A 24,901-nucleotide genomic window follows, 5' to 3' on the forward strand; every position below is an offset into this window, starting at 1 on the left:
TTAGCCATGAAGTCGTTCAAGCAGTTCAGCATCCTGACTCGGATACCTAGCTCTGCTAGGTCTCGGAGGATGCCGAACTTCCACGTGGTATCGTATGCCTTCTCCATGTCGAAGAAGACCCCGATACACTGCTGTTTGTGGATGAACGCCTCCCGTATGGTGTTCTCTAGGCGGACAAGGTGATCGGTGGTTGAGCATGCTTTTCTGAATCCACATTGATGTACATCTAATAGTTGCCGAGATTCGAGTACAAAGGTGAGTCTAATATTTATTACACTTTCAAAAGATTTAGCAATGCAGCTGGTGAGGGCTATTGGTCTGTAATTGTCAGGACTTGTTGGTGGTTTTCTGGGTTTCAGAAAAGGTACTATTACTGCTTTCTTCCACTCCTCAGGTATTCTGCCAGTCATCCATATTTTATTGAAGAATTTTAACAGTGCCTCTACGGCTGTATCAGAGAGATGGGCAAGCATATTGTAATGCACATTGTCTGGGCCTGGTGCTGTCTTTTTACCGGAAGATAATACTCTATTTAATTCCTGGAGTGTAATGGGCTGGTTGTATCTTCCTGCATGCCTGCTCCGAATGGAAGTTTTTGTTTTTCAGCTATAGCTTTGTGTTTCTGGAATGTGTTTGTGTAGTGGGATGACCTTGAGACTTCAGCAAAGTGCTCGCCCAATAAATTGGCCTGTTCTTCCAACGAAGTTTGTGTACCGGGTGTTCTCAAAAGCGGAAGTGTGAAGGAAGTATGGTCACCAGTGAATTTACGAACTTTGTCCCACATTTTCTTTGATGGTATTAAACTATTTATAGAGGACACATATTTCTGCCAGGAGGTTTTCTCAGCATTCCTGCGCACGTACCGCGCTCTCGCCTTGGCCCTCTTAAAAGTGAGTAAGTTCTCTGCAGTGGGGTACCGGCGCAGGGTGCCCCATGCTTTATTTTTCTGTTTTTTTTGCAAATGTACATTCTTCTGTCCACCATACTTTGTGTTTCTTCTGTACCAGTCCTGTTGTTTGTGGTATAGCGAGTGTTGCAGCAGATATTACGCATGTAGTAAATCTTTCATTAATGTCATCTATGCTGAGGTCTTCAGAAAATTCTTTATCTAGAGTGGCACTTTCTGTAAAAAGTGACCAGTCGGCGAGGTGAAATTTCCAGCGCCGTGGTCTTGTGGGGATGACTGGAGTGGAAGACGAGAGCCTGATGACAGTGGGTAGGTGATCACTTCCCAGAGGATCATTTAAAACATCCCATTTAAAATCGGTAAAAAGAGACGGTGACGTGAAAGCTAAATCAAGGAAGCTCATTTTTGCTGAGCTTGGGCAACAATATGTGGCCTTTCATGTGTTTAAAAGACAGACATTATTCGAGAGTAGAAAATCTTCGATTATTTTGCCCCTTGAGTCACAGCGTTCGCTTCCCCAAAACGGGGAGTGAGCGTTAAAATCGCCAACTACCAGATATGGCTCCGGCAATTCATTGATCAGGCCTTCTAAATCTTGTATTGTTAATGTGATGTGTGGGGGGAGATATAAAGAGCAAATTGTTATTGTTTTGTAGGTAACGACGCTAACTGCAACTGCCTCAAGTTTTGTGTAAAGTTTGATTCCTTGAGCAGGGACGCGGCTTTGAAGGACAATCGCGACGCCTCTCGAGAGTCGATTTGCCTGCTCGCGATCGCGTCTAAAAATGTTATAATGTTTAAGGATATGCACATGTTGTGGACCAAGATTGGTCTCCTGAAGACATAAAACTGTGGGTAACATTGAACCTAAAATATGTGTTACGTCGCTGTAGTTCCGCATAATTCCTCTACAATTCCACTGAATTAAGAAAGCCATGTTTATTTTTGGGGTGAGAACGCTAAGGCGTTTACTTATGCTCAGGGCCCGTTATGAGGGGTCTGTCTTTTTTTCGCTCAAGAGAGCTGTTCCGCCGCTGCAAAGCGGGCGGACTGGGAGTTGTATCCATCACCTCGCCAGAGGTGCTGGAGGACCGCGCAGCCGCGGTTGTGTTAGTTTCAGGCCTCCCCTGACGGGGGGAAGTCCTGCGGGATGCCGACCCATGGACCGGCGCTCCCTGCTGTGACAATGGCAGGGCAGCCTTCGCTGACCCTTGCCTGGGGCGTGGATGGCCCTGCCATAGGCTCGGTGGAAGTGGCCTCGGCAGGTGCCGGAGTGCTGTGTGGTGCTACGCCCCTGCGCACCACATCAGCGAAGTTTGGTTTCGCTGTGAACGAGAATGTGTTGGTTAGTGCAAAACGTCTCCTGGCTTCTTTAAATGAAATGTTTTCTTTGGTCTTTATGGTGATAATTTCTTTCTCCTTTTTACAGGACGGACACGCCCTGGAGTACGCAGCGTGGTCTCCTTCGCAATTTGCGCAGCGCAGTGCTGCGTCACATTCCTCTGAATTGTGGTCCTTAGAAGCGCATTTCGCACAGGTTTTGCAGCCGCGGCAACTCTGAGAGCCGTGCCCGAATCTGACAGTTGAAGCATCTGCGTGGGTTAGGAATGTAGTGCCTGACATTAACTTTAAGGTATCCGACTTCGATGGTTTCAGGTAATGTGCTTGTGCTGAATGTGAGTACCAGGTGTTTAGTATCAATTTCTTTGTTGTCTTTGCGGATTTTAATTCGATAGACATCTGACATTTTGGTCGCTGAGACCTTCTAGCATTTCGTTTTCTGTTAGATGAATGAAGTCGTTTTCTGAGATGACACCACGGACGGTATTGAGGGATCGGTGGGCTGTTATGAAGACTGGGATGTCTCCAATAGAGAGAATGTCTGAGATCTTGGAGTTTTGGGTATGGTCACGGATTTCTAGTAATAAGTCGCCACTGGCCATTTTCGATAGCTTATATCCGGGGCCCAGTGCATCTGTTAGGCACTTTGACACAAGAAAGGGGGATAGTATTCTTCCCTGCTTTCCTTCTACTGTACTATGTATGACATGGAACTTTGAGAAGGTTGTTTTCTTTTTCGGGAAAAAGTCTGTTGCTTCGTTCCGCCCTCTTTTCAGAGAGCGATCAGGTTTTGAAAGGGGGGGGGGGGAGCCATAAAGAAAATTTAGTTATTCGGTCATGGTGCCAGCCACCCACCACGGAGTCCAACAAGGGGACGGGACAGGAACTTGAAAGCAAGTCCTGCCCACGCCAGCTGTACACCTCAACTATAACCAAATATGACTGAACTCAGGGTAGTTGGTCACACAAGGTTAACCCTCGCCGCCAGAAAAACAGGAAAAACCAAGGAGTGAGTAGGATATAGAAGAGTTGTGAGACAGAGATAGGAAAGTGATAGATGGAGAGGAGGATAGGAAAAGGCGACTGCCGATTCCCCCCGGTCGGGTCAGGCCGGAGGTGCCGTCTGCAGGAAGCTGGGACCAAAGTGGTGTGTTGCCTCCGCCAAGGTGCCTTAAGGGTCCAAACGCTCGGCATCGGCTCAACCACCAGGATCCCATTTTCCCCGGACACGGCGATGCCACGCACAGCGAGGCGCAAGCTTTTTTTCAGCAAGCTTGTTCAACTATTTCACGTCATGTTGAACTTCAAAATACTAAGAATCTCACCTTATTTAAATGAAAAACAGGCAGTAAAACTTATTACTGTCTACTTTTTGGGCAACGGATTAACCGCAGCTATTTTGGCGGAAACGTTAGCCCCAAAAAAAAGCCTGCGCCCCGAGCGCCTTCTGATCTCCCTATCACTTGCAACCCGCAATTTGGCTGTGTAGCACTTTGTATACTTCCTGAACAGCGCAATATTTTATTCTCCTGCGTTAATCGTTGCAATGGGAACAGCTTTGAATTAGCCGGTGTCGATCGAATTTTCACATTCTGCGCATATCAGCTGAAGGGAGCTGCTTGTTACAGAGCAGGCATGGGTGATCAGCATACGCAGGCATAAGTATCCACTCCTGGTAGAACGAAAGAATTCAAGCAGACATGCACTGCACAAACAACCCAGAAACACATGCGGCAGCACCATAAAATTTGCCTACCTGCACAAAGACTAAAACTTGCAGAGAATTAGGCTCCGTCCTTTCACTGTCGCTACCACCGCCAAGGTACGTATACTTTACAACAGATCGGCCTAGAAAAGCGTGAGTGGGATGCTAATAATCAAGAAAATATTGTGAAACGAAAAGCAGAAAGGAAATGCCAGAAGTTTCTGCTTTTCTGCATAACACCCTAAATTGAGGGAAACCTGTCGCGATGGCACTTATCTCAGGAACCTTCCACACCACTGTAGGGAATGCCAGCACGAACAACTAGGCCCTGATGATAAATGCGCCCCTGCGTTTGAAAAAACCACTATTCTAAAGAAATGCCACAATCAGATGACTTGCGAAATAATAGAAGCAGCCAAGATTTTAAATCTCAAGAGTGAATGTGTTAGTACGCCCTCTGTTTTACTTTCACAGAAGGAGATTGAATTCCTGTCTGGTTTTAATTTATTTTACTTTCCTTCACCCAAAGTTCATATTAGCCATTCCATGCGTTGCCTTCCCCTGTAGTATTCAAATTTTAGCTTCTCTGTAGTCACTTCTTGTCATTTGCCTCAATATTTTATGGCACAGCTGTGTTCATTCTTGGCTGTCACTGATTCCATGTTACGTTTTTTACAGTTTTTTGCGTTTACAGCTTTTTAAGGTAGCGTATCACTTTTTTTCGCTTCTAAAGACATGCTTGCTTGCAGGTGCATTTTTTTGTTTTTTAACGAATTTTTTCATCCACCTCGCCATTCGTATAGCCGTGTTTCCTTGTTCGCTTTCATGTGCATCATGTTTTTCATCGGGTCCATGTTCTTGGTGCTTCCATATTGCGTTTTGTCTTCTGTTTTTCGCTTTTAAGGGCGCGTTTTTTCGTGTCGCGTTTTTGTTAGCATCTTTTCGTTTTTTAAATGGAAAAAGAGTGGAGAAAAATTCTTTTGCGCAACTTTTTCGCGCTTCTTGCTTTTTCACCCATCTGGGGTTGGCTTGTTATCTGTACCTCTGTATGGTTCGACTCTTTCTTCGTGCCATTTTGATCTTGCTCATTGACACGTGCTTTAATTTCCCGGGCTTTTTCCTAGTGAACAGTGGCTCTGAGGGTATATATGTAAGGGTTTTTCGTTTTCCCAACATAAAGTTGCAGTTCAGCGCTCGTTTGTCTCTGTCCTGTGTTCCTTCGTCCGCGTCTTCTTGCGCTAGAAAAATACCATGGCACTGTGTTTCTTTTGCTACTGGCTAAGACCTACCGTAATGTCAAAATATAGAGAGTTTTCGGCAGTTTGGGCTACGATAATGATTACGGAGGGGGCATGGTTATGAGGTACAAGTCGTCACATGATGACACATAACCTCGCATGACAGATCACGCAACCTTCTGAATCTATCTTTTCGTCTATCTTCTGAATCGGCCTTGGAGGGCTCCGTATAAAAGTTTTCCTGTGGAAAACTCGCGCAAGCACATAATAATAATAATAATAATTGGTTTTGGGGGAAAGGAAATGGCGCAGTATCTGTCTCATATATCGTTGGACACCTGAACCGCGCCGTAAGGGAAGGGATAAAGGAGGGAGTGAAAGAAGAAAGGAAGAAGAGGTGCCGTAGTGGAGGGCTCTGGAAAAATTTCGACCACCTGGGGATCTTTAACGTGCACTGACATCGCACAGTACACGGGCGCCTTAGCGTTTTTCCTCCATAAATCGCGCAAGCACAAGAATATATTTCGTTAGATATGGGAGACAATTACTGCGCCATTTCCTTTCCTCGAAAACAAATTTTTATTTTTATTCTTTTTTTCATTAACCCTCGTTTGTTCCCTCACCCCCTCTGCTATCTTCCTGTTACACCTATCATTTTATTTTTCATAGCCGGCTGCGTTTTCCTCAACTTAAGTTGAACCCTCTACGTTAGCCTCCACCTTTCTGCCACATCGGTGAGTAGCCGAAATCTCCAGAGGTTATATACTTATGAATGCTACTATGAAACGCTGGTTGGCAGTACCGTGTGCGCCCCATTTCAACTCCAAGCATGAACACAGGACCTCCTGAATCGCCTAACAGAGAAGCTTCATCAATTCAGTCAGCGCAAGCAATCAGAAATTCTATAGGGCTTTTTAAATCATCAGCTTGGGAATGGGAATGCGCAGGCTGCGCCAGAGCTGTAACGACCAGCCGAAAAGAAAAAAAAAACGCCAGTAATTGCTTTCAGTTACTATCTGGCTGCAAAATGGATGCCATACGCCCTTTTTCTTAAGGTGTCCACTCACGAAAGAAAAGAAAAGACGACATAGAGAAGCGCACACATCTTTAAAACATAGTTGGCGGCGTTCCAGGAAGTGAATTTGTCCGAAACAATTTTTAATCGTTGTCAGCCTGTTTCCCTGTTCATCCATGACATAACGGTCACCGCTCTTAAATTACCAGCGCTCGTAAGTGGAGGAAAGTTCAGGTGGGTCAAGTTAAGTCGTGCCCAGCATAAAACCAGACTTTCTGCGATTGCTAGGACCTGTTTTCGATTTTTTCGTTGTTATTCCACAAGTGTGCTACAGGCGTAGGCTTACATACACAGATGGGCGCTATAGGAGCAGTTAACGCGGATGCTGTTCAATAAAGAAGATAAAATTAGGTATTGTTTTAAGGGCACAAGAACGCCTTCCGAGCCCCCGGCAGTTCGTGATTTTTTTATTACGTTTATCGGCCGCAAACGCTTCCCCAAGAAAGCTCTGACGGACTCGAGACCTAACCACAAAATATGTATCTTCAACGAATTATAGATTTTGCATATCTAGTGTGGACAATTCTCGGGGCTAATTAGGCTGTCCAACAACTTTTATGGTGTATTCGGGAGACGCATGCAAACGAATTTGCATACACAACCTTTCAGAATCTCTGACTCACGGGCTTCTATTCACCCTTGAGATTCTTGACGCCACAAGGTGCGCATGTAACGAAGGCCATAGAAATTCAGGCTCACTCTTATTACTTTAACAGACAGCGGTTGTGCGGACGATTTTTGAGAGTGAAACTGACGTGCAATCTCCCGCAATAAAAACGTTCAATTTTCACAATTGAATATCATGAGCCTGTCCTCACTGCTAATTTAGATCTCGCTCTTTTCAGCATGATCTGCAGCATAACACAAGTTTGAGCATAAGGATGGGCCATACTGTCAGGTAGGGGCCTGCTGTGAAGAATCGTCCCTGAATGGCTTCAAAATACGTATGCTGAATCAACAATTGAATTCAAATTCCTAGCCTAAGGCGCCCCGTATCCTACAAGTTTCGCATAAATTCAGCACATTCTTGTTTTCAATACTTACAAAACTCTTTCATTGCATGGTAGGTTTGCGGAAAGAAATCTCTGAGCAAGCAATCGTAATTGACGGGTTCATTTTTGCGTGTTCCACAAAAAAAAAACAAAGGCAAAAAGCTGCCTGTAGTTAAGCGCAGTGAAGATCCCTGTTATTAAAAAGGCACATTTAAAACCTCTACAGTCCGAGCCTAATATAGTTGAAGATCCAAGCCCCGGCGTATTCCTTAAACAAAAATTTCTTATTTCTTCCTGCTTTTTTATTTACTTCGGCACAATGTAGTGACCCCAGTTGTTTTTTTTCTTTTTATGCACCTGCCGGATGGCAGCCAATTTACCGCCACTATTGTTCTGTCTGGTTCTCAAGCATGTTGCATAGGCCTAAGTGTGCCTGTGTTATGCATTATTTTTGCCTCTGCTGATACGCGCTCCCTTGATTTTATGTCGCCAAAACGGGAAGAGCGTATAGTGAGGCCGAAACACAAGGAATTCAGAAAGGAAGGAATCTCAGGGAACTGAGCGAAGACAAGCTAATCAAACAGTTATCACTGCACGTCGTACGATGAGGCTTTCGGTGTCACTGCGTCTTAGTGATGCGCGCGATGGGAGAATGTAGTCTGTCGTTCATTTGTTGTTTCAACCCTACTTACACCTTTCTTTTTGTATCATTGCGATCGTTGAAAATTTCTACCGGCATCGGGTAAGACACCACAAAATAGCGTAGGCAAGAATCCGGGCGAGGACATATTACCTTAGTTTTTTAGTACGATAACAAAAACAATATTAGCTGAAGCAAAAGCATTACAGTCCCTAACCAAGTCAAAGTAAAATTTATTTGACGTTTCGGAACCCGTGCGGGTTCCTTGTACACAATGAGGCTAAAATGGCAAGTGGTCAAAACTTAAATACGCAGAATATGACGTAATGATTGTATGTACACGGGTGGCATCGTCCCTCCCTTCTGGTTCATAGTATCAGGCGTCGTTTGGATGAATGATGGCTCATGCAAAAGGCGTGTCGTCAGGTTCCGCTCTGTGGAACAAGCTGTGAACCGGTTGCCGTCGTCAGTCAGGAACGAAGCACGCACCCGCGCCATTGGCGTACTTTCAAAATGGCGGAAAGACACGACGAGGCTTTCATTCCTCGAGAAACAAGCCATCAAGAATCTACGCTGCAACAGTAGTGTTCTTGTCCTACCTGCCGACAAAACTAACGCCATTGTATTGCTAGAAAAGAAACACTACGACGAAAAAATGCGGGGCCTGCTTGAGGATCGAAGAACATATATCGCCGTGCCGCGCCACCATACTGGAGTGCTTCAAAAGAAGCTACAGGAGCTTCTGGCAGAAATCTTCAAATTCGTGCCTCCGGAGAGGAAGAGGCTATACTATCAACTAGTGAGCACACGCGGCTCCGCGCCTGCAATTTATGAACTACCAAAGATCCACAAACCAAGCGTTCTGTTGCGGCCCATCGTGGATTTCAGCAGGTCACCGCTTTAAATCCTTTCCAATTACCTGCAAAGTGTAAAAACTCATTTGGCCGTAAAAACAGGACACATGTGGCCAATTCTTGTGACATTGTTGAAAAGGTACGCAACGTAGAACTGGACGAGGAAGATATCATCATCATCAGCTTGACTACACCCACTGCAGGACAAAGGGGTCTCCCATGAATCTCCAGTTAACCCTATCCTTTTCCAGCTGCGCCAACAATATCCCGGTACACTTCTTAACCTCATCCACCCACCAAACCTTCTGCCGCCCCCTGCTACGCTTGCCTTCACTTGGAATTGACTCCGTTACCCTTGAGGACCAGCGGTTATCTTGCCTTTGCATTATATGCCCTACCAAAGCCCATTTCTTCCTATTGATTTCGACTAGGATCCTTAACCCGCGTTTGTTCCCTCACCCACTCTGCCCGCTTCCACTCTCTTAACGTTCCATCAATAAATTTTCTTTCCATGGCTCGAAGTGTTGTCTTTAACTTAAGCTGAACCCTTTTCGTTAGCCACCACGTTTCTGCCCCGTAGGTGAGTACCGGTAAGATACAGCTGTTGTACACTTTTCTCTTGAGGGATATTATATGGCAACCTGCTATTCATGATCTGAGAGAACCTGCCATATGCGCTCCACCCCATTCTTATCCTTCTAGTTATTTACCTTTCATTATCCGGATCGGCTGTCACTACCTGCCCCAAGTAGACGTATTCTTTTACCACTTCCAGCACCTCGTTGCCAATTGTGAACTGATGTTCTCTTGCTAGAGTGTTGAACATTACTTTGGTTTTCTGCACGTTAATTTTTAGACCCACCATACTGCTCTGTCTGTATAACTCATTGATCATGATTTGTAGTTCATCTGCTGAGTGACACAGCAAGGCAGTGTCATTAGCGAATCGCAGATTATTTAGGTATTCTCCATTAACTCTTATCCCCACCTGTTCCCAATTCAGGCCCTACACCCTGATTCCGCAATGCCTGCACGACTGCTGAGGTTTCCACTGAGTCATGTGCTTTCTCATAATCAATGAAGGCTATATGTAGGGGTTGGTTATATTCTGCGCATTTCTCTATCATCTGATTGATAGAGTGAATATGACCCTTTGTGGAATATTCTATACGAAAGCCTGTCTGATCATTTGGTTGATTAAAGTCTAAGGCTCCCCTCACTCTATTATCGATCATCTTAGTAAATACCTTGTAGGAAACGGACAGTAAGCTGATCGGTCCGTAATTTTTCAAGTCCTTGGTGTCTCCTTTCTTATGAATTAAGATTATATTTGCGTTCTTCCAAGCTTCTGGTGCGGTTGAGGTCATAAGGCATTCCGTATACAGGGTGGCTAGTTTTTCTAGCAGAATCTTCCCTCTGTCTTTCAACAGATCTGCTGTTACCTGATCGTCACCAGCTGCTTTTCCCCTTTGCATTGCTCCTAAGGCTTTCTTTATTTCCTCTTTCGTTACTGGCTGGATGACGCATTGCTGTGCGATACTGCCTCTGTCATTAACGTTCTGATTACATTGGCTACTGTATATTGACATGGTTTACGCAAAAAAGCGTACAGGCACTAAAAGACGAAGAGAAGCACACTCAAGACAGGACAGGCGCCAACTTTGAACTAAGTTTATTCATGAAAAAAAACGCTTATTAACCACACCAGCAGGCAAAGATAGAAGCAAAACAAAAACACGCAGTGACAGAGCATAGTAACACGTGCCAAAAAGATCAAGAAATGATTACAACTCTGATAATGACCCACTGAGAAACCTAATCTCTTCTTCTGAGAGCGAGACAGATGGCTTGCTTATGCAGATATTACCCCTCTGCTTGATGTAATAAGCTTCTATGATTTCACGCTCTAATTTGTCTTTAGACCTTGCGATGAATTTGGTGTTTTCAAAACCTGGACGACACTTGCAGCTTTTGCAGTGAGTGACCATGTGCCTCCCATAACCATTTTTTATCGCAATCTTGTGCTGCCTCACTCTTTCATTGTAGCATTGACCTGTCTGGCCAATATATTCCAGACCGCAGCTAAGAGGCACAGCATACACAACGTCACTAGTGCAAGCAGTGGCGCGGATTTGGTGATTAGTTTTGCACTGCCTAACCATTCTTGCTTTGTTCAAAGTGCACACGCGCGACAGCTTGCAAGGAGCAGATAGAACCACATTGACCTTATACATGCTGGCTACTTTCTTTAGATTGTGCGAAAGCCGATGAATATAGGGAATCACCATCGTCGGTTTCTTTTCTTTGTCCTTGTCTTTCTGAGCCTGTTCACCCCTTGACGCCACCTTGCGCTTTTTTACAAGGTTCTCACTAATACTCGTGATGAGGTGTTTTGGGTACCCGGCTTGGTGAATGCGTTCAGTTTGCGCATCAAAGGTCAGTGCCATCTCATGCTGGCAAGATTTTTCCAAGGCTGCATTCAGGCATGTCGCAACGATTCCTCGCTTGATTAGCTTGGAATGTGCACTACCGAAAGGGAGTAGCTCTTTGCACGATATGGGGCTGTAGGACCAGCAAATATGTCTGTACTGCCTAAACACAAGTCTCAGGTCAAGAAACTGTAGGCTATTATCGCGGGGAAGTTCTTGAGTGAAAAGAAGCCCTTTGGATTCACTACTGAAAATGGTGACAATGTTTTCATAAATGGCGCTTGATTTTGAACCTACGTGATCGGTTAGCACAATTAGGTAGTCATCAACATATCTGAGTACCCTAACAACGTTAGAGGTCAATAAAAGCCGGTCACTGACACGTTTGTCAACACACGATAAATAAATGTCACTCAATATAGGCGCAAGGGACGACCCAATACAAACACCATCGCGCTTGAGTGTGCTTGTCTTCGTCTTTTAGCGCCTGTACGCTTTTTTGCGTAAACCATGTCAAGCTACAACTAACTAGCTCAAATGAAAGTCTTGCTACTGTATAGTTTGTGCAGAACATTTCGGCTACTTTAACTGTCTTATCCATATTACTAATGACATTGCCATCCTTGTTTCTTAACACATACATCTGGTTTTTGCCTATCGCTAGTTTTCTCTCCACCGCTTTTAGGCTACCTCCAATCGTTAGAGCATGCTCGATTCTCTGCATATTAAGCTTCGTTATGTCGGCTACCTTGAGCTTATTTATTAACTTCGATAGCTCTGCTAGTTCTATTCTGTCTGTAGGGTTAGACGCCCTCATGCTTTGACGTTTCTTATTCAGATCTTTCGTCTCCTGAGTTAACTTGGCGGAATCCTGTCGAACCGCCCTACTGCCCACTTCTACTGCGCACTCCGTAATGATGGCTGACAGATTATCATTCATTGTATCAACATTAAGATCGTCTTCCACAGTTAAAGCTTAATGTCTGTTGTGTAGTGATATCTCGAATTCCTCTATTTTCATTCTTACCGCTATCTCGTTAATGGACTTCCTCTTCACTAGCTTCTTCCATTCCCTCTTCAAGTCTAAGCGATTTCGAGACCTTACCATTCTGTGGTCGCTACAGCGCACCTTTCCGAAGACCTCCACATTCTGTACGATAGCAGTGTAAGCGCATAGTATGAAGATGAAGTTAAAATCATTTTTAGTTTCGCCATTAGGGCTCTTCCGGGTCCACTTCCTGTTCTCTCGTTTGCGGAAGAAGGTATTCATGATCCGTAAATTATTTCTATCTGCGAATTCTACAAATAACTATCCCCTGTTAATTCTAGAACCTATCCCGTAGTCGCCTACCGCCTGGTCGCCAGCCTCCTTCTTGCCCACTTTCGCATTGAAGTCGCCGATAAGTACAGTGTACTGTGTTTTTACTTTGTTCATTGCCGATTCTAAGTCTTCATAGAAGCTTTCAACAGTCTGGTCATCATGGCTAGATGTGGGCGCGTAGGCCTGCACCACCTTAAGCCTGTAACTCTTATTTATCCTAATTACGATAGCTGCCACCATTTCGCTAATACTATAGAGCTCCTCTACGTTGCCAGCTATATCCTAGTTCTCGTCTATCCACTAATCCGCGATAGCATAGTAAGTGCCCGTCGTTTAGTACTGTATACGCCTCACCTCTCCTCTAACTTCACTAAGCCCTATGACATCTCATATAATGCCCGCTAGTTCCTCGAACAGCACTGCTAGGCTAGCCTCACTAGATAAGGTTCTAGCATTAACCGTTGCCAGGCTCAGATTCTAATGGCAGCCAGTCTGGAGCCAGAAATTCTTAGCACCCTCCGCTGCGTCACATTTCTGACCGCCGCCTTGGTCAGTTGCTTCGCAGCCGCTTGGGACTGAGGGCCAAGGGTTAATTGGTTTGTTCATAGAAGGTTGTGGCCAAGTACTGCACCAGGATGGCCATATCCTGTTCTGGTGAGGGAGTGCGTTGTCGGTTCGCGTCACCGAGATCGGGCCCCACCCCAGGCCTGCTTATGCAATTCCGTCGGCACGCGAAGTTAATTTTTTCTTTCAAACCCGGTGAAGAATTGCGCGGCACCGGCATTCGAACCCCGGTCCTCTTGCACGCGAGGCGGACGCTGTACCTCTGCGACGTCGCCCTTAGAAGAAGATATAACGTTGTCATTTCATGTCACGTCACTGTTCACCCCTGTGTCGGTCAGCATAGCCGTCTCTCAGTGCGAAGAGATTTTGCAGAGGGACACCGCTTTCACTGAACAGACTCCGTTTCACGTCCCAGACCTTTCCAATTTACTCCAGTTCTGCCTCAGCAAAACGTATTATACATATTGCTCGGAGTTTTACTCGCGGACACACGGCACTGCCATGGGCGCCTCCGTTTCCGTAACGACAGCAAATATTACATTACTACGACATTATTACGACAGCAAAGCATTAAATACGGAAGTCTCAACAAATTCGCACCGCCACCCAAGCTTCTTACCCCTACGTAGATGATTTTCTTTTGAATCTCACGCAAAGAGGACGTCTCCCGGTTACTGCAACAATTGAATTCAATCTAGCAGAGACTACAGTTCACGGTCGAATATGAACAACAAGGCAGCCTCCTGTTCCTCGACGTATTGGTACAACGCAAGGGCGATGGACTCTTCTTCAAAGTATACCGGAAACCAACGCACACAGGAAAGTACTTAGACTTTAATTCAAATCACCCGGTTGCCCACAAACGATCCGTTGTGTCGTCTTTAGTGACACGCGCGAGAAAAATATGTAAAGAAAAAGACGATTTGCAAGCCGAACTTCAAATGATACGCTGAGAACTTTCGTCTAACGGGTATCCGGACCATTTTGTGGAAAGGATGCAAAAACATATCTTGCAGCCGAGCTCTTCCAGTCGTAAGCCTTTCACCGCCACTGCTGGAATTCCGTATGTACGTGGTATAAGCGAAGCTTTATCCCGTATTTTCGCGAAGGCTAACCTACGCATCGGACACGTGCCTTCTAGCAAACTTCGAAGTACGCTGGTGAAAGTCAAGGATCCCCTGCCAGATAATCGCTTTCCCGGCGTTGTCTACCGAATCCCGTGCGGTGAATGTAACCAGGTTTATATAGGCGAAACAGGAAAATTCCCCAGAAAAATGAAAAAACATCAGCGTGATGTCGAAAGCCGCAAAGTGGCTACCAATGCGATTGCCGAGCACGCGCACGAGAACACGCATGATATTGACTGGGACAACGCTGCAATTCTATCCAAAGAGCGGAACCTAACGACCCGCCTTTTGCTTGAGTCATCATTCATCCAAACGACGCCTGATACAATGAACCTGAAGGAAGGGACGATGCCGCCCATGTACATACAACCATTACTTCATATTCTGCGTAGTTTAGTTTCGACCACTTGCCATTTTAGCCTCATTGTGGACAAGGAACCCGTACGGGTTCCGAAACGTCACATAGTTTTTACTTCGACTTAGTCAGTGACTGTAATACTTTTGCTTCTACTAATGCCTGACCAGACGAACTTTCGTCGAACCCTTGAAGGTGTCCAAAAGCAATATTACGGAATAATTTCATTTTCTTATTTCATTCTGTGAAAAACAAGAGATGCAAGTTGTAGATCAGGTGTGGAGTTTGTACAGGTTCTTTGGGGAGATTAAAATGGCCCTAGTGAGCCGCACAATTACGGAGTGTTGCACTGATTAGATGCCTTGATGCAAACCGAGCTATGGTGCAAGTGAAAATTAATATGTGAGAGTAATAGCAGAAGCTCGCTATTATCGCGAAATAGCCAATTCACTACGCATTTCATTGCAGTTTTGTGCTTCAATGTCATCCTGATATCCAGGCTATCTCGCTAATTTGCGCATCCCAAAAATGGGTTCTACCTTCGGGGCTTAAGTAGAGTAAGATAGACAAGACGCGATCGTGAGAGCTTTAAGAGGCGCGAATAAGTACTTCTCTCCCTGCACCTCCCTCCCCCCCCCCCCCCCCCCCACTATGTGCCTCTTGGCCTCACAGATTTATCGGTCGTGAGGAAAGAGGACTGTGAAGCTGCACGAAAGCGAGGAGGCTGCGCAGGATGCTATGCCAGAATAGACACTGTTGTGCAGCAGCGCAGTAATTAAAAAACAAAGGTGCCGAAAGAAAGACCGCCAACGTCTTTCTTTCAAGAACAAGCAGATAGCGAAACAATATGCCAAAAAAAAGACGAAGACTGACAGAAAACACATCACACAGCGCCGTAATTCAACTAGTTCATTCCCATGCAATGCGCCAACACGTATACAATACAGCGCATAAGCGCGCGCAGGAAAAACTACAAACGTATAGGCGATACGTCGTTTTCCTCCTTGACAGCGACGATGAACTACGTGTTACACGAGGCAACTTCACAAACTAAACACAAACACATTACTGCACACCAAACTAGTATACAAGTTAATGGGCAGCTTCGGAGCAACCGTTACTGTGTCATTATGCTCACGACGTGCATACTAGTTCGGTGTGCAGTAATGGGTTTGTGTTTAGTTTGTAAAGTTGCCTCGTGCAACACGTAGTTCATCGTCGGTATCAAGGAGGAAAACAACGTATCGCCTATATGTAGTTTTTTCTGCGCGCGCTTATGCGCTGTATTGTATACGTGTTGGCGCATTGCATGGGAATGTACTAGTTGAAGCACGACGTTTTGTGGTGTGGTTTCTGTTAGTCTTCGTCTCTTTTTGTGTGCGCCGGGAGTCGTTTGGTACGTGTAACCAACTAGCCAACCAGCGCGTCCTGAGCGAAACATTGTCGCGGTGAGCCAAAGTATCGGAAATTTCTCCTACGTTCATGCGCAAGTCACCGTTTTGCAACACGCCAACAATGCCGGGGAAAATGTCGCCGCACTGCAGTTCTCCAACATTAACCTTGACTGAAGTGAAGGTCGGCTGCCTTTGTTCATTCTGCAGGCCTGTCGCTGTCCACGCGCAAAACGCTGACACTTGTGACAACTAGTGGGCACGGCCTTCGGCATGCCCAAACTGTTGTGGTGCGCACGTGTGCAATTAGTTTTGTTTTTGGCTTGTACACTGGCATATCGCGACCGACAATGAACCTTTTCGCTCCACTGTCAAATGTTATCAGCCTGCGTCACTTGAGAAATTATACCGGCTTCAAATTGCTGTCTGGCGCTGCGTTTCTGCGTATCAATCTGCACATTTTTTTCGTCAGACGTGAACTTTCCTGATTGGCCGATTATAAAAAAACACACACACATGGACAAGCCTTTCTTTGACACGCACATGCTCTTCTTAGAGTTTAAAAGGAAACGCGCAGTCGCGCGTCAGTTTCCCGATCTAACCTACGTTATCCTATGCAAATAAATTCAAATACCGCCTTCCTGTAACGAAATGACGCATTTAATCGTTTTAATTATTCATTTTTATCGTAACTAGACCAAGGGCCCGCAGACTCTTGGCCGTCGCCTTGAAACAAACACGGCCTTATCCCCGATTTTAAGAGAGAAGCTTTACAAAGAGCATCCCGAGGAAAAGACGCGCCACCGTTGCCGTAGGCCCGCAACCACTGCCAACACTGCCTGATAGTGCCAAGTCTGTTCGGAGCTACACGCAAGGAATCTTACAGATCTATCTCGATTCGCCTGGCCTGGTATGGCGATAGAGTGCTTTTAACAATGGGAAATAGTGTGGCTGTGCTCTAGCCCGTGCAATGATGAAAAAAAACTGGCCTCGGAAGGTCCGAGCAATATTCTTTGCGGCAGTCTACGCCAAAAAAAAAAAACGCCATTCGCCTAGCCCGCTTTATGCGGCACCGCGCTGAGGCCACACGCCGGCACTCAAGCCTCAAGCAAACTACATCCAAAGGGTATGCAGTTCACAACGTTTTCCAGTTCAACCTAAACCACACCGGAACCTAGAATACAAAAATCCTGCCCTCGGCAAAGCGAACCTCACACGAAGGTATTCATCACGATGGTTTATGTCGGTTTATGCAGATTACCGCTAAGTGAGCACAGCGACTACACTTCCGATAGTGTTTTGCATGACAGGTGCCCGCAGGCTGAGCTCACGGCACACCGCTGCTTTTACCTACTTCCCCGTTCAGAGAGTTACGAGCTTTGAGAAGAATGCCATCTTAAAAAACGTTCACGCAAGTGTTGGCCTCGGAACATGTACTTTTTTTCTCAATTGGCCTCCCGTTTTGTGAATTCTATGCATATGTCTTCACTTAGCGAAACATTCACGCACTCATATATTATGGCGCATTTCTCATTCACCGCCTCTGTAATGTAATTTTGCATTAATTAAATAATAATTACTTTCGTTCTCCCTCTCGAGCATGGCAGAATTCTCAGAAAGAGATGGTGGATCTTCTCCATTTCCGTGCGAAACAAGGTGTGTCTTATAGCTCTGTTCAGTTGTGTAACAACGCCTCTTCCCTTAGAGAGGAGGGATAAAGTGCCATACGCATCGAGGTGCATTCCTAATAGGATCGCCGAGTGCAGTCTGTAGCGACCTAGTCGGTGATGAAACGAAAGGAAAATTTTCTGCCAAGTGATATTCAAGTGATGAAGCAATTTCGAAATACCCTATACATAATCGAGTCCTTCTCTTGCAAATTTGTTTATGTAGAACGCATGCAAATGTTGCCGCCTCGATAAGAGCGCGCTTCTTCGGTGTCCAGTCACGAAACGCAAAAGAATTAAGTAGCTCCGTTATGTAAAAAACCTTAAGCGACGACGTTGTACGGGTCCCTCTCATGTGACAGGAAACAAGACATGAGCGTTCAGTAACTAATTACACCCTAATTCGGACGAGTAAACTATTACCTATTTCCTAACTTGTTTTTCTTATCCAGAAGTAATTTTCAACTCCAGAGGAGAAAGTCAAAACACTTCGTGCAAACTGGTTGCTCCCGTTTTTGTGAAGGGTGCTGTACGCGCAATCGACGGCCTATTCTGCAGCGAGAGCCGTGTTGGTATCGAGCTGCATGATCGTGTCGTCGGCGTCGTCCGCGCATGCCGCAGCAGCGATGTGCTGACCTGGTCAAAATGACTGCGAACCCTCTGAGACACTGAGAAGTTTCGGACTTTTCAGTGTAGAAGATATGGTCCTAACTATCAGTATGTAATAAATGACCAGCATTTCCTGGGATGTCTGAAACGAATGAGAAAATGGTCAGTGCTGAAGGCATTACTCCTACCATCGTGTTTTAAATGAATACCATTTTTACCGGTCCTCACTGCATTGTCTGCCTGTATACTTCATGCCAACCTCTATTGTCAGTGGAGTTGGGTGTCGATCTATAGGGATGTCTTTTGCGCCTAATCGTATTTGCAGTGCAATTTCAAGGCACCAGAAACCTAGCACGCACACACGCACACAAACACATGCACAGAAGACACACACACACGCACACGCACAACCACACACACACGCACACCTTAAAATTACAATGATCGATCAACAACTTGCCAAACAAGAAGTTCTCTTAAGATGTATTTACAGTGGAGTGCTCAGCATGTGAGATCAGCTTTTTGCTCGCACCTGTACGGATCATAAAAATGCGGAGAGTAAATCAATCAACTAAAAAAGAGGTGTGCAAGCTTTTTACTTCTGCTACCCATTTCCTGTCCTCCAACATAATTTTTCAGAGCTACTAAACGTTGTTTGGCGCCGGTTTCAATTTGAAGCTATGAACTGCCTTGACCAAAGATGTCCGCTGTCGCAGATATTAAGCCCCGTATTCAATTCCGACTCTCATGCGTCAAGGCGTCTCTAAAAAGCTCTAATCGAATTATGGCTATCGGTTCTGGAAGAGTGATTGACTGGCGGAAGCGCGCTTACCGCCACAGGCGGGCGCACATGACATAATGAATCACATTGTCAGGAAACCTGGCTGCTTTCCGGGTTATTATCCGCAGTGGTTAGTACATACCTAAACCAACACGAACACATACAACTGCCGACTGTTCAGAGCAGCTTTAGTTAGTATTTTGTAGTAGGAGCATGCGTGTACTCATATTACAACCACCTGTGCGCACTACTTTTTGGTTTCTGTTTTAATTTTCTGACTGCAATCTATTCTTCTTGTATTACATAGTGCAAACAAGAAGCATGTGCTAGATTTGAGTATTGTGCGGCAGTTTTGTGTTATCATTCGTATGTTATCACGTCCCGTTTTTTTTCTTTATCCCCCTTGTTTATCACTCGCACATGTGGGAGTTGGACATGATCGCAAGGCTGTGAGATGCAGCTTGAAGAATATCATGTGCTCGTTCACAGGTCAACTGTGGCTGAACACTCGTGGGTTGGTGATATAAGGCAACTGAACTTAAAACAGAAACTTATCAACACATGATTATTATACTCTGATAAAAGCAATTAAATTGTGAAAACCATGCAGGCTTATTGCTCGGTTGCACATAACAGTTTAACTCGGAATACAAGATGTAGAAGGTCCTCAATGAGAAAATACAATCACAGTGCAAGGCAAGTTCACATATAAGTGAACACAAATGAAAGCCTTACGGATTCACCAGCGTAAATTTCTTTTTTCGCGACCTTTTTCGGTTGCACATAATATATGTGCTGGCACCAAACGCGATCGCCTCAATTTCGTGTGATCATTCGAAGCCTGTCTAAGATGCACTTAACTTTACCAGTCGTCATGTGATTCTGTTCTTTCAACGAAGGCGCTCATACTAAAAAAAAAACACTTATCATAGTCATCATTACAACGAATTCATTTGAAGAACTGCGTAGGCCATATATAGTATGTCGCACCTCAAGTTCCAATACATTTTTTTCACCCTCTATATATACATTAATGAGAAAGCATTACTAGGCTATGTCGACAAGGTCATGGTCACAAAACGTGTTCGCAGCAGTTGTGAGGAACTTAGAAGGGCTAGCGCCAAACAAATTGTTGTAATCGAAAGAAGGATACGTGAGGTTAATGTCGAAAAATGAATTATGTCGATAAATTGCTTAGTTAATTAATTGGAGCCAAATATGTTCACAAAGTGGGCGGAGCCAGGGCAACGTTTGGCGCCAAATTTGAAAAACCGGAAGTGTAGGCGGAGCCAACGCGTGGCGCCAAATTTGAAAACGAACCGTGGCGCCAAGTCTCAAAACTCATAAATGGGAATTGGTGGAACTTAATTTAGTAAGTCAATTAATTGTGGTAATTAGGAAATTGGATGAATTTACACCTGTGCTCAATTGAGTAAATGTGAGGAGAAGGTACCAGTGAAGCAAAGAGCGGCGACGAGTGAAGCAAAGAGAGGCGAAGCGAAACGAGGAGGCGTCAATGCTTTCGCATTCCTCCAAAGCGGGTTACCGCAGTGACCTGAACGTTTTTTATTATTTGTGTAAGCCATGCACAGGTCATCTGAGGGATTTAAAAAATAGGGAGGGCCGTAAAGTAAGATCTCACGATAGCCTTTCATTCAGCGCCCAAGGGCCATGTTCCCGAGTTGTCCTCGGCGGCTGTGGCCGGTGTAAGCCGCCTGTGCGAAAGCAAAACAGGGTTGGAGGCAGGCAGCCTCTTTGCGCGAAACGAGAGATACACATCTTTCTGCGACGTCCCGTAGCAGAAATAGACAGTATACGGAAACCTGCCATCTATCGCTTAGAAGACGCCAGTGCTGCCCGCGCCCGACTCGGCAAGTTTTACCTTGCCGGGTGAAGAAAACGCGAGGAAAAAAATAAAAATAAAAATCTAACAGTGACGAGCGCAGAAAACCGCAACGAGGAACGCTGCGGCGGCACTGCTGACGAAAAGAAGCGCGGTTTATGGGGGAGCCCGTCGGGGCACATTCCTGGTCTCACTGCCCCGTCCAGGGCGAAACCCTTTCTCAACGGGCCGGCGGACGCATGCTCTCACCGAACCGCTGTGGCGGCTCAGTGGTTATGGTGCACGGCTGCTGACCCGAAAGACGCGTGTTTGGTCCCGGTCGCTCATTTAGATGGACAAGAAGTGCTACAGGCCCGTGTACTGTGCGATATCAGTGCACGTTAAAAGAACCCTGGAGGCCTTCACTTAGGCGTCCCTCATAGCCTGAGTCGTGTTTTAACGTTAAACTCCATAAGCAAACAAACAGGCCTACTCTCACCAGGCATCGGCTCTTGGCGGCATGCCGTATTCTGTACTATACCATTTACCAGATAGTTGCTAGATAGGCCAATATTATATCTTGGATATCGACACAACTATCGCTATCACAAAGTGCTAATGAGGAAATGATCGGCGCTTTAGCTGCCTCATTCTCGGTACATACCTCAGCCATGTTACGAGGGAAGGTTGAAGGAGAGAGTGAGAGAAGGAAGAGACAAACAGCAGTCTTATTTCTAGTGTAGTACTACGGATTAGTTCCGAAGGTACGTTAAATAGAGACAAGAGACAATGCTGAAGGTCATATTAGGATCAAGGGAGAGGCACGGTAATTCGCAGTCTCATGTCCAATATTCTTGGTAAAAAATTTTGAACATTGTTATGGATATATTAAAGGAAATGGTCCATTCTTCTGATGTGTAGGAAAATCTTTCTTTTAAGGTGTTTTCATCGTTCGCATGCAGTTACTACTGCCGTAGAAAGCCAACGGGGAACGCTTCTGACGATACCAAAAAGGTTAATAGAAAAACAATTCAAGACTGCCCTCGGGTTATCTGTGGATATATTGATTGCTATAGTGAAATCTTACATTACATGAAAAAATTGCGTTCATAAACGGTTTCCAGCTGAAAAATACTCTTGTTCATAACTGTTAGGTATGCGAGTGGACACCTGAGCCGAATATATGGAAATTGATAAAGGGAGTGAAATACATGAGAGAGCGGAGTTGGAGCTAAACTCTAGGAACACACAAGACTGCTCGTGATATGAACGCGAGCAGCGTTTGACCAGAATTGCACCTTTCCAGACATGGCTACTTCTTGGGACAATCATAGTACACAAATACAAAGTATGGACGGATGAAAAGCTAGTTGGCACGTGTTTCTTTTGAGTATACTGTTTTGTTGTGTGTCTTGTCAGTCAACGAAGGAAAACAAAGACCGATGGCCATGTCGACTAAGGCGTCGAGACCCGAAGGTGCTATGTTTTCTCCCGCGGTGGATGAAGTCGTTGTTGTGGAAGAAGTCACTCGCGGTGCTCAGGCTTCTTTTTTCTCGGGGCCGTTGTTAGCGACTCGCGCACAGCCATAAAGAATTCCGCTAAGGGGAGAATATCCGTGGAGGTCTACCGAATAATCCAGCACCTGAAACGCTCACTGGACAAAAAGAACGAGCTAATTTGGTTCCTCGCACACATGGGGGACGTCTCTCCCTACCTCACCAACCTCAACGAGGTCGCTCACTCCGTCGCACGAGGTCTCGCAAACCGTGCCGAAGAGAGCCATTGTGAAGACGGGGGGGGGGGGGGGGGGGGGAGAGATAGGCTGAAGAGCTTCAATGCATTAACCAAAGCCTTCTACCTGGGCCGTCGGACCTTCCCTCTGCTTAGAAACAAACTATGTAGAGCTCAGGCAGTCGCCCGGAGGCAATTACAAACGTACATGTACCAGAACTCACTGCAATACAAAAGTAGCTACCGCGAAATATATAACAACAGCACGTGCGAGCTCTGCAAGACAGGCGTAGCCACACCTAAACACTTACTCTGGGAGTGTAAGGCACACCTAAACGGTTGTTAATGCCGTAACCCTCTCGTCGAGGTGATCCGCCGCTCTGCGCAGGTCAAGCCTCAACGACCAGCTCTGGGCCGTCCAACAGGCCCCTCGAGGCGGCGAAGGGACAAAATCTCGACGTCCCCATGTGGGAGACCTAGGCCCGGTCACGCTAAACAGTGCCGGACGCTCAGTAAAGTTATTACTCACTCACTCACTCCTGGATACCGCTCGAACGGACACGCTCAGAAACTTTCGGGTAAGCTCGGCTTCGTAGTCTACCTCAGCTATGACGTCACGTTATGCCTCGGGTTCGGTGCAGTTTTCGGGTAGTGTTCGCCTGAATTTGTCGAGAATAGGAGCTAAAGCATTTCATGCTTATAATTCCGCTGTGCTTATCTGTTCATGCACTCAAGTGAGCATTGCGTACCTCAAGACCGCTCCGTACTGGTGAATCCTAACGACTAACCACGATTGCTCTTCTTAGAACTTTTTATTTTTCAACCTTCCTTCTCATTAGGTACTATCAACGCAGCATTGCCTGGTTGCGACGCTGTTTCGCTGTTTTCATTATCGTACACCTTAGTCACATGAAGCCAACGGCGCTCTGCGCACCTTTTTCGTAATGAGGCATACGAATCGGCGACCTTGAAGAAGACCTCGTGAACGTATGCGTTGCTTGCAGCAATACTGAATTATGGTGGACACGTAAGGTCAGAACGCCTGCCTAATTCGAAGCTAGGTTCATTCTTGTCTCCGTTCGATAAAAATGGAAAAATAAGCCTCATCGGTAACAGTTCCTTCGTATCGCATGCTTGAGAGCACGGTTTGTTGTCATGCAGTGAACGTTAGTGACGCTATACAAATCTCTCATTCCAGGCCTGCGCTTTATTGCCGATAAGGCGCGAATCACTTTCAATTTAACATTCATAGCACAACGACCACACAGGGACGTAGAAGATAAAACAACAGAACACAATCGCTAACAATTTGTCCGCATGTTTAAGGCGATCAGTTAAAGTCTTCAATGATGTCCACTGTACACAAACAATCTCCCACTGCCGACTGGGTATTCGGTCTAAGCACCATCAAGCCAATTGTAAGAATATAACTTAGAAGAGCGGAAAGTTGGAGAAGTTGCTTGAAATGCATACCTGAAAAAGCACGAAAGGGACCACACGGACGAAGAAAAACGAATTACAAGGCCAGGCGCTAACTCGCAACTGAACTTTGTTAAAAAAACAGTACGCGTATAAATAGGAGCACAAACTGCACAAAAAGCACAAAGGCAGCAATTATCACACGATGCACCACGCGCATAAAACCAAAGCACTTAATGATTTCCACTGAAACTCAAGTCATGAGGGTAGAAAATTTGAGGTTCCCCGTCAGTCTATGCTACGGAAGTTACACTGATACAATTAGCACTATTCAACTGGATGTAAATGGCTTCCATGAGTTCTCGAACCAAATGGTCACAGTACCTGAAAAGAATCGTTGTGCAACCAACAGCGGGTGTGCACTGTTTCTTTTTCTTTTTGTCGTTAGTAGCTCACGTGCGGCAATGCTTCGTCAGGTATAAAGACAATCCCTTCCAGTAATCTCTTGTTCTCTCCTATTCTTTCATTAAGACAACGCCCTGTCCGGCCTACGAAAGCACAACAGGAGAGTGATAACTTGTAGACAACCCTCACGACCACATGGAACGAACGGTGCTGTGGGCTTGATGATCGACTCGTTTCTTTCTTTTTTTCATCATCATTTTACCAGCTGCGCATCTCAGAACAGAATTCACCCAACTTCCGAGATGTCGAAAAGACCACCGGGGCGTTGCAGCGCCTGCAACATTTGCAGTCCCTGTGCCATGTGGTGCAAGCACGGTATCACTGCGGATCTTCGCCGCTCCGTGACTAGAGGTTTAGGCCTTGATCCAGTCTTGACCAACTTTAATAATTTGCCACAAGCTTGCATGATTAAATGCTTCGGATATCCGCTTCATTTTAGCTTGCTCACCTTTGAACTGACACCTTCCT

At 45.5% G+C, this 24,901-nt stretch overlaps 1 protein-coding gene across 1 annotated transcript in view; it reads right to left on the reverse strand.

Annotated features, from left to right (window-relative positions):
• LOC144097400 (sodium-coupled monocarboxylate transporter 1-like) overlaps window positions 1–24,901 on the reverse strand; it is a 117,081-nt gene that overhangs the window by 53,255 nt on the left and 38,925 nt on the right. The gene's annotated exons all lie outside the window — the stretch shown is intronic.

The sequence above is a fragment of the Amblyomma americanum genome, chromosome 7 (assembly GCF_052857255.1).
Source record: "Amblyomma americanum isolate KBUSLIRL-KWMA chromosome 7, ASM5285725v1, whole genome shotgun sequence".
NCBI classification, from domain to species: domain Eukaryota; kingdom Metazoa; phylum Arthropoda; class Arachnida; order Ixodida; family Ixodidae; genus Amblyomma; species Amblyomma americanum.